Genomic DNA, 10678 nt, shown 5'->3' on the forward strand with positions numbered 1-10678 from the left:
CTAGATATCCAGGCGCTCTCTCGGAAGCTGCTCCCAGTCATTATCCACCTGCTCCACTGCCCCTCCCCACCTCCTCCATCACTATTTTCACACTAGTATGGTGTTACCTTCTATCCTTGCTTTCCTAACCTGCTTCAGGTTAGGAAAATCCAGGAATTAATATGTAGATACTAAAATGTCATTTACAGCCATATGCAGAATTAAAGCAAAATACCAGTTCTCCAGCTTCATACTCCAAAACTCTCTTAGAAATCTGGGTACACACCTCTTATGAGAGAATTATATGTCATCTTTAAAACCACCACCAATTTCTAAAAACCAAACAAATTATACTAGATCCCTAACTACACTAATATCTGGATTGTTAAAAGGGCCTCCTAACTCCTCCAAGGGTCCAGTTTCTTCCTCAATTCCAATCCATTTTCTGTATTGGAAAATATTATATAATTAATGTCACCTTCACTGGAGAGAAAAAAATAGAACAATATTTCAAGCATTTTCACACGCATCTCTGCTATTCCAAATTTAAAGTCTTTAAAATAACATTCAAGAGCCTTCGGGGTCTGGGCTTCCCCTTCTGCAGCCTACTGTATCTCTCGTGGGTCTCTTTCATCTGCTGGTTAATTAGCACAGCCTAGTTCCCATTCCAGGTTCTACAGCACACAAGCTAACCACGTCTTTCCTGCCTCTGGGACTTGGCTCATGCAACTCCTAGTCACTTCCCAGCCCCTTAAGTGCCCTCCTCGGTTCTGAAGACAGCATTGTATCGAGGAAAGAGAACTAACAGGAATCAAAAAACCTGAATTCTAGACATGATTCTGACAAAAACTAGTTGTGTGCCTTTGGGCAAGTCCTTTGCCTCTCTATGCTCACTTTCCCCATCTATAAACAAAAAGACCGAACTAGACCATCTTCATATTCTTTCCAGGTTAAAAAAAAATTCTTCTATGACTCATAATCACATAGTGCATTTATTCAACTAAGATTTTCTGAGCATTTTCTCGGCCAGATATTATGGCAAATCCTTGGTAATAAACATAAAGCCATGTGAGACCCACACCTGTATATATCACCTATAGATCCACTTCTTTTCCACTATTTTTGTGCAAGTGAAGTCATGTGAAAGTCAGATGCAAATAATATCATTTATTCATTTAACAAATATTTATGAAAACTTTCCATGTACTGTTCTAAAAAGTAAAGATACCAGTAAACAGATGGACCAACTCCCTAGTCTTTATGGAGTTTATTTATTTGGAAAAAAAGACAGGAAAAACACACAAATGTGTACATAATTTTAGCAAGAAAAACAAAGCAAGGATTAAAGATTGATGAAGGACAGTAGTTTTATATAAAATGGTTAGGGAAAGCCTCCACGAGAAGGTGCATTTGAGCTGACACCTAAATGAAATGAGGGTACAAACTAGCAAGAGTCAAGAAGAGCATCCCAAGCCCTGGCTGGTATAGCTCAGTGGATTGAGCGCGGGCTGCGAATCAAAGTGTCGCAGGTTCGATTCCCAGTCAGGGTACATGCCTGAGTTGCAGGCCATGGCCCCCAGCAACTGCACATTGATGTATCTCTCTCTATCTCCCTCCCTTCCCTCTCTAAAAAATAAATAAATAAAATCTTTGAAAAGAAGAGCATCCCAGGTGCAGGGCAAAGGCACTGAGACAGAAGAGATGGGGGCAAAGAGGAAAGCAGTTGGGAGGGTTAGAGGTTAGAGCACCTAAGGGCTAGGTAGTAAATTTGGATTCTAAGTATATGATGGGTGGGATTCCATAGGAGGGTGAAAGCAGGGGACAAATGTAAAACTTTGGTTACTACCTGGAGTAGAGACTATGAAGGGGTAGGAGTAGATGAGTCAGGACAAGTCAGAAGGCAATGCAGAACCATTAAGAACTTGGCATCCAGTCTCCAACTGGATGTCAAGGTTCACATCCTGACTCTTCAGCTCATAAGCTATGTGATCTGAAGAAAGTTCATTTCTCTGTATTTCTATTTCCACATATTTAAGTGAGGATAATGGTACCTAAATCATAAATTAGCCTGAAAATTAAACTAGTGCACTAAAGCCTTCGAACAGAGTGTGCCACAGAGTAAACACTCTGTGAATGCTAGTGCTCTGAAACCATGAGATACCCAAGAACAGTGCAGAGAAAAGAAGGGGGCTGAAGCCTGAGACACCTCAACACCTCCAAAGGCCTCCATTCAGCTCAAGATTTTACAATAAGCCTGCATGTCCTAAGCCTTGTCTGGGGCCCCAAACCCCTTTATGTAACTCACAGCTGAAAGCTTTGATAACATAATACTTTATATAGTTCTTTAGGCAACAATTATATGTTCTAAATTCAGGGGTGTTTTTTTTTTCACATACTTGTATATCTACCACCATGCTTGGCATAGAGTTAAACACATAACTTGGGTGTTCATGAACACACACTGTGGACATCATGTAATTTTTTTCTAAAACCCAATGTAATGCACCATGATTTCCCTTGGGAAAAAAATAGCCCTCTTCCTTATGGAATAACATGGATTGTAAGATATCCTCCATACCTCCCCATCATGCAACTATCAGGCCCACCATGGCAGGGACAGTCACACTGGCCAGAGCAGTTACACCACAAGCCATGTCTCCTTCTAACTTCCCAGTCCTTATGCTTCGTGTGTGAGCTCTTCTGTCTCTTCTTTCCTGGAGACTTGTCTGAGTGCAAAAGTCTCTCATATCTGGCAACATGTCACACGCTCAGTCCCCACCCTCAGTCCCCAAAGCCCTAAAAGAATCTAAATACTGAAGCCAGAATATTCCTTTTTTAAAAAAAAGCATCAAAATTTAGGAGGAAATGAGGGAAACAAAGTGGGCACAACCTAAATGCATATCCAGAGGATCATCTAGGAAGGCCCTTCCCACCAGGGTACAGAAGTCTCAGTGCCTTCAGTTAGCCACTGCAAGTATTTATAATATAACCTTGAAAGATAAGAGTTTCCAACAGAACAAAGGTCCAAGTCAGTGAGGGGGAAAAAAAGAGTTCTTTTTCATTCCTTTACTCAATTTCCACAGAACTATATGCCCTTCTACTTGTTTCTTCCCTACCCCACCCACCCATCTCCCACACCCCCAATCCTGGTGATGATAAATCACAGAAAGTGATGCTGACCTACCAGGACCAGCTCTTGATGTGGTTCCCACCAAGTCTGAGCCTCATATCCTGAGATCTACCCCAGCCCTCCAGGGACCAGAAACAGTGACAAATACATGGGAAGTATGTAGGCGACTTGAATGTGGGCAGAACTGGGCACAAGACACTGCTCCCAAACTGGTTTTATTGCTCAAATCTAGTCCTGGAATAGACAAAGGCTGCTAGATGTTATTTTACCAATACCTTTCAGCAAAGTTATTTCTTACTAATTCTGACCACTGATCTACTTACAGAGGTTTTTTAAATGGCCCATCTGAAATAAGATATAAAGTGGTCTCTGTTCATCTCCCATGACTCCACCATCACCTTCTGTACAAACACTCTAATCCCAAATACTATTCTAATTCAAGTCAGTGACCTGTCAAAATACAAGTGTGGGAGAAAATAGTAAAACAGAACCCTCACAACTGGTATCTCTGATTAATTGGACATTAAGGATTCAAATAAACACTTTGACCTTAAATCCCATTTTTCCATGCTCTCCCAAAAACCCCATAGCATGCAATATTCATTTGAAGTTGGGTTTTCTTCATCTGTAAGTCTCTGTGCACAGATTCTAGTGTGCACCAAGAAGCAAAATGCCTTACCCCCCTGGGCCCACACTGGTACACAGTTTTCAAGAGAATGCGCATTTCCCTTGGACGCGGTACTGGTGTTAGGGTCACCATGGCTTGTGTAGAAGCCCTTTGGGTCTAAGCACCAACAATCCATCCACCCCTGGCTCATGTGACAAGACCAGACTTTGAGGAAAAACTTCTCCAGGCAGTCCTTACTACTGACCACAGGGCACATTTCTAATCCAAGGGGCATTATGTTAAGTGGAGGTGCTAGCAACAGTAAGTGTAATCTAATACAACTCATAGGAAAAATAACTGACTGGGCCCTGTTCACTTACTAGAAAATAGATCTCCTCATGCTGAGCCTTCTTATTAGTGGTCATCGCAGCACCTAGAGCAAAACTGAGAGTGATGTATAAACAGCCACTTCCCAACATCAGCAGATGAAACAGGTGGTATGCAACACCCATATCCAAAAATAATTTTCCGTCTAATTTTTTAACATTACTTATTAATTCTTCAAACACCTAATATTAAGTATGTTTACTGAAAAAAGTAGTAAGAGAGCAAATAGATGCTTAAAAGAACTAGCCCACTGCTTTTTCCACAGCAGATATTCAATAAATGTTGCAAATGAAAGAAAGGAAAGGAGGAACAGTGTGTAAACAATGGTAACACAGAGTGCTTCCTCGGAGACTACAGTCTGACAGAACCTCCCAGGACACAGCCTTCTCGATCGCAGGCATCTTCTACCCCACTCAGTTAGCCTCGGGGCAGAGAAAGAATAGGGAGAAGGGGGAAAATACCCACAAACATCTAGATGCAAACTTGTCTTAGCTAAATTATCCCCACTTCACCTCAAAGACAAAAAGCCACTAATAGTGACACTTGTCCCCTCAAAGTAGTTTCCAGAATACCGACAACCAGGATATGTCCAACCAGCATACATGTATCCTGACCACCATGGCCCTTTATCACGAGGCCCATTTAAAAAGGTTTTATTTCTGCACTGGCTGGTGTGGCTCAGTGGACTGAATGCCAGCCCACAAACCAAAGGGTCACCAGTTTGATTCCCAGTCAGGGCACATGCCTGGGTTGTAGGCCAGGTCCCCAGTAGGGGACACATGAGAGGCAACCATACATTGATGTTTCTCTCCCTCTCTTTCTCTCTCCCTTCCCCTCTCTAAAAATAAATAAATAAAAGCTTTAAAAAATAAATAAAAAGGTTTTATTTCTTATGCTGTTAACAAAGGGTTAAGCAGACTACTTCTATTATATTTGCGTGGGGATCCTAAAGTTCAGTTTAAACAAATGATTCCCATACTTCTAGAAAGACCTTAATTGGGCTAGTCTGTTACTATTAGAGCAATCCAGCAAAGGCTGGATTCTTTTTATACCCTTAAAGGACTAAGCAAAATTCTCTCAATGATATTTTTTTTGGAAAAAAAAAACATCTCAAGTTTACACTCGTTCCACAATTACTCATCCTGATTGGGGTGGGGATGGGGGGTGGAGTGTGCACATTTTATTTCCAAATGGCACCTTTAGATCTAAGAGTTCTAATTGCCAGCATATCTAATATTGACTTTCTGCTTAAAACACAAAGGAACAAGTATCATCGTAAGTCTAAAAAGTAAGACTTACAAAGAAAAACAGAGAAAGGTCTGTCCAGCCAGAGGCAGGGAAGGAAAGCATGGGCACAGAAAGGGACAATCTGTGTTTATGGCGCAGCCACTGTGGTCCGGGAAAAGCAGTTTGTTCACTCCGCAAACATCTGTGCATTGAAGAGGGAGGGGAAAAGCGTAAAAGTAAGAAATACCAAAAGAAAACTTAGGCTAACTACAAGGAGATAATCTATGATCAACAGTCTGGAAAGCTCAGGAAATGTTTCTCGGGCAGGCTGTGAAATCTCTTGAGAGAGGTTTAAGGATATTTGGTAAAATAGTCAAATTGTTCTACTACACTAGGAGATTACATTGACTATCAAAAGCATATTGCAATTCTATTTTCAAAGCTATCTTTTTGCTATCTTAGAAAATCAAAAGCACTCCTTAATAAATTATTAAAATGACAAATGCTTACCAAATATAAAAACATTTACAACTATGTGAGTTAGGAAGGAGCCAAAAATGCAAGCAAACATCTCTGACATTTAAATAAGAGAACTGTTGCCCTGGCTTGTGTGGTTCAGTGGACTGAGTGCTTGCCTGCAAACCAAAAGGTCATTGGTTCAATTCCCAGTCAGCAACCTGGGTTGCAGGCCAGGTCCCAAGTCCACGTATCCTCCATGTAACACACTGATGTTTCTCTCCCTCTCTCTCTCTCTCCCTTCCCCCTCTCTAAAAAGTAAATAAATAAGTAAGAGAATTGCGAAAGTCTCTTTTTGAGATCTCCAACTCTCCAAACTAACCTCAAGAGCATTCTCACAGGAACTCATAACCAAAGATCACCAATGGGCCAACTATGAGCTGTGTCATTCCCCGGAGGAAACCCTAGATGGCTTTCCTTTCTGATCTATAACTAGAGGCTACAGATAAAACAAAATGGCTTTTAGGTGATACCACATACAAAATGTGGTATCAATTTTGGGGGAACCAGGGGACTAATCAGGGCACTAATTAGGGCATAAACCCCATACCATCCTAGAGGATTACCCTCGATCTAGAAGAACTAGAAAAACTGAGTTAAAAGGGTCCTCCGACATCAAACTCCAGAAACTTCTAAAGAAATAGCAAAGCTGGAACTTTAACCCCTATCTTTGGACTCATAAGGCCCCCTACCCTGAGAGGTCATGTTCCTCAGAGGTCCAAAGCCCCAACTGGGTCATCCTGACACATTTAGAGGTGCTGGTGAGAATTTCACATATCAAAGCACCATTCAATAGGGCAAGCTCTTCAGCTAGAGGTTCATAAAGGTAAAATTGGATATGAAAAACTGGGGTCATATTTTGGTTTTACATTTTTTTTTTATTTTACAAAAAAGCATTGTTGACTCTTGCATTAGTTAAAATAAAACTTCTCTAGTTGGTGAACTTGATTTTTCTGCCTGTCCCTTTTTTGTGCAACTTTCTACTACCTGGCATTTCTTGGCCTAAGAACCAAGTCTTCAGAGCTCTCACAAGTTCAGAGGAAAAGGCCTAAAGGTTGTACAAGAAAAGGCAAGAAATCTAGATTGTACATCAAGTGGGAGACAATTCTACTAGGGTGGCTCCACCCACTACTGTCCTTCCTGAGGCTCATTATCTGCAGAGAATCAGAGGGCTCGGCTATAAACTTGGGTATTCAGTGGTCCTGTAAGCTCTCTGGCTGTATATATATAACAACACAATTAACTGGTAAGAAATGTGGAAGGGCAGGAAGAGCTTTGCACATCTCCAAATCCTGGCTTTCATAACCCAAATTCCCACCCGGTAACTCTCCAAAGGCATCATCCTATTGCTTCTCCATAACAAAAAAAAAAAATTAAATAAATGTGCATTTTATCTTAATAACTAAGAAAGGTAATCTCAATTATTTTTACCTTGCCAGTACCAAGTTTGCTTTTTTAATTTATAATTTCTAAGAAACGAGGGAATGTTGGGGAGAAAAGAGCACCTCAACTTAAATGTTTAGGGTAGAGACCCCAATTTGGAGCTCAACTTTGCCACTCAGTAAAGGCTCTTAGACAAATTATAACATCGATCTACGTCCCACGGGTCCCAGGGCAGCCGTGAAAGAACATGACTTTCACCGAAGCATTGCAAAACATGTGGGGAACATAAGGACAAACCACCAGTTGTGTGGCTCCACACGCACATTCCCCGTCAATGTCCGCCTGGTCATAGCAGCTCTTCTCTGATCTCCAGGAGTCCTATGGTTAGGGTGACTAGTTCTTACCCCACAAACCAAGCTACTGAAGCATAAATGGGGCAGGAATTTAAACATCTAGATATTTTGGCTACATCACTTTTTCTTAAAACCCCCTTAAGAACTACATCTTCCCTGTGATGAGTGTGTCACACTCCTGAACACAGATGTCACACTAATCTTCTAAAAACACTGCTTTGCCCATCACTCCTTCTCTCCAAAATCCTTAAAAGCTAGATAATGCATGTTGGATAAAGTTCCAGCTCCTGAGCCAGAATTCAAGCTGACCACAGTCTGCTTCAACTGAACCTCCCACTGCCTGCTGTGGAAAGCAGCTGAGGAAGCACGGGCTTTAGAGCCAGACAATGGGGAGCTGGAATTCCAGCTCTACCACTCACTACTTGTGTGATCCTGAACAGGTTACCATACCTTTGTGATCTCCTTTAAATCAAGAATTCCCCCTTTTTAAAACAAGAATAACAATGCCTACTTCACAACACTGGAATATGAAAGAGAGTGTAGCATGTGGCACAGAGTAGGGGCTCAATGAATGTTACTTTCTCCCTTGCTCCAATCCCAGTGGTCTAGTCTCTCCTCTCTTGAAAACTCTCCCCAGCAACTCTCCACCAGTTACAGAACTGCACTTCAAGGCCCAAAGGAAGTCCCTTCTCTTCTGCGAAGCCACCCTGGCTCCTAAGAGTTTTCTCTTCTGAGTTTCTATAATCCGAAACTGTTACTCTTCTTTGATATGTCCTTGTTCCCCCAATGATTCCACAAACCCAAGAGCAAATTTTTCACTAATTATCAAGCCTATCACAATCTAAGTGTTCAATAAAAAATACTTTGAAGACAGTTGCCTCAGAGTTGCCTCACTAGGGTGAAGAAAGCCTTTACTTCATGTATTCAACAGGCTCTCCTTCAGCTCTTGCTTTGCGCTGTCCTTCTCAGTGTGGAAGACAGACTACGCTCAAATGGGTCTCTACCTCTGATTAGCCTTCTGGAACCTAGACTATTTCTGATCCTTTAGAAATCCCTACTTCTGAAAAATCCCATCAACGAAGAGATTCACCTCCTGAGAATATTACTTGGAGGGGGGAAAATAATGCAGTCACTTGGGTTTTAACCTCAGGGCCCTATCCTAAGATAGCCAGCTGAAGTGTGTGCATATAAAAGATACCCTAGCTCAGAACAGCCCCGGAGATGGGATAATGATCTCCTCACCCTTCCCAAGACCCTACTTACTGTCCAAATAGCAGCAACACCTGCACAGGTGATACGAGCAAAAGCTGGACTAAGGCAGCAAGAAGGCAAATTGTCTCACTTAGTGAAGAAGTTGTTTTATTCGTATTCAAGTAATATAAACCACATTTATATAAAGATTCCAGGAAATGCAATAATTTCACTTTAGAAACACTTGAAAATGCTCAGTCTCTTGAACTCTACTAAATTACTAAATTCTTGGATAAGGCAGCATAAACTCTTAAAGTGTATTCCTTTAGTCTTGGGTAACTTAAAAAAATATATCTTTAATAGTACACTTAAGAAGAAAGACAAAAAAAAGGAAAGGTAATCATTCCCAATAAACACAGTTCAATTTGTTTAGAGTACAAAGTTAATTTTCCTTTGTTTGAGTTCCGTGTGTGCGTGTGTTTGCTTTTAGGAGCCTGCAGACAAGCCACCACCACGGCTTGGGCATGTCCAGGGGACGAGGCGGCTGGTAGAGCCCACTTCCAGGGCCGCCCAGACTGTAGCCATCTCTTCGCATACCCCAGCTCTGCACTTCCCCAGACCCTCGTCTGATGTTCCCCACCCCCAACCGCAGCCCGCGGGAAGCAGAGCTGCCTGACAGGGAGGGCAGTCCCCTCCAGCCAGAGGAGCTCCCGAGCCGCCCTGCTCCTCCGTGCCTACAGAGGTCCCCCAGAGTCTGGGTGCCAGGATGCAAATACTCACGGAGCTGGACCTCCGCCAAGGGAAAGGAGTGGTGAATAGCGGGAAACCGGCTGGGCTGCAGCAGCAGGCAGGGCACAGCCGGAACCGGCACCCCTCCTGTCCACCACCCAGCCAGGAGCAAAGGCAGAGGGGCAAGCAGGCGGGTGGGGAAAGCCGGGGCAGTGGCGAAGCACTGACCTCCACCGCTCCCCAGCCAGGCTGGGGGCTCTCACTGTTGGGGGCTTGACTGGCGCGGAGAGGAGCTGCGAAGCCCAGAGGAGGAGCTGCGCCTAAAGGGCAGGCGGGCTGCCGGCAGGCGTCCGCACCGGCCGGCTGGAGAGAGAGACCCGGGCGGGAGCGCAGACTTGAGTGAAGGGGCGGGGAGGAGGTGTGCCTCCACCCCAGACAGAGGGTGGGCTGCCCGCCCTGGCGGAGGGGTGTGCTCCCAAGCAAAGAGAAAGCCGCGCAGAGAGCACGAGGGGCGGGGCCGAGGGTGGGGGTCGCAGAGAGGAGGAAAATGGGAAATGGGGGGTGGGCCGGATGGGTAGCTGGCCCTCAAACAGAACAGTCCTCACCTCGGCACCATCCATGCAAGAATTGTCTGGGCCTGGAGCAAAGCACAAGGGGGTCTAAAACTTTATGTCATTTTCTCATACACACGTGACCCCCTGCAGTCCAGATGGTTTCAATCACTGGAGAAAAAAAGCGGCTCTGCTGGTATGCAAGAAAAGACGGAGCTGGGAGCGTCTGGGAAAAGCTGCCCGGAAGCCTGCCTGCCTTCAAACAAACCGACGAGATCTTCCCGTTCTCCCAGCCCTCGGCCTCGGGGAGCCCTGCAAAACCCAAAAAGACACTGAAAGGAGCTCCATTTGGTACCGCAGCAGCAGCACGGGAACTCTGAGAGCTCTGGGGTGGCAAAGGAGTCTGGTGTGGACGGAAAGTTCCAAGGACATCAGAGAATTTGTTTTAAATACTCCATTAGCGTGCAGAACCAAAAACTAGAAAAGGGTGACATTAAATAATAAGCAAAAGAATACCTCATAGCAGTGAGAATCTGTGATTTATTAGTGGGATTCTGAAATTTTTAACCAAGTGTAACAATCCACTTGGAAAAGAATGATACAAATCACTTAAAATCTAAACCCA

At 43.6% G+C, this 10678-nt stretch overlaps 1 protein-coding gene across 6 annotated transcripts in view; it reads right to left on the reverse strand.

The window, feature by feature from the left end:
• Positions 1 to 10126, reverse strand: part of DENND2B (DENN domain containing 2B) — a 157703-nt gene extending 147577 nt beyond the window's left edge. For 2 of the 6 annotated variants that reach the window (XM_045825314.1, XM_045825311.1), the window contains exon 1: positions 9731 to 9877. The gene's annotated coding sequence lies outside the window, so the exon portion shown is untranslated. Of the gene's footprint in view, positions 1 to 9553; positions 9664 to 9730; positions 9879 to 10107 lie in introns of those variants that run through there. The other 4 variants (XM_045825313.1, XM_045825310.1, XM_045825315.1 and 1 more) reach the window with 4 other exon arrangements.
• Positions 10127 to 10678: the final 552 nt, after the last annotated feature.

The sequence above is a fragment of the Phyllostomus hastatus genome, unplaced genomic scaffold (assembly GCF_019186645.2).
Source record: "Phyllostomus hastatus isolate PE091 unplaced genomic scaffold, TTU_PhHast_1.1 phas_scaffold_585, whole genome shotgun sequence".
NCBI classification, from domain to species: Eukaryota; Metazoa; Chordata; class Mammalia; order Chiroptera; family Phyllostomidae; genus Phyllostomus; species Phyllostomus hastatus.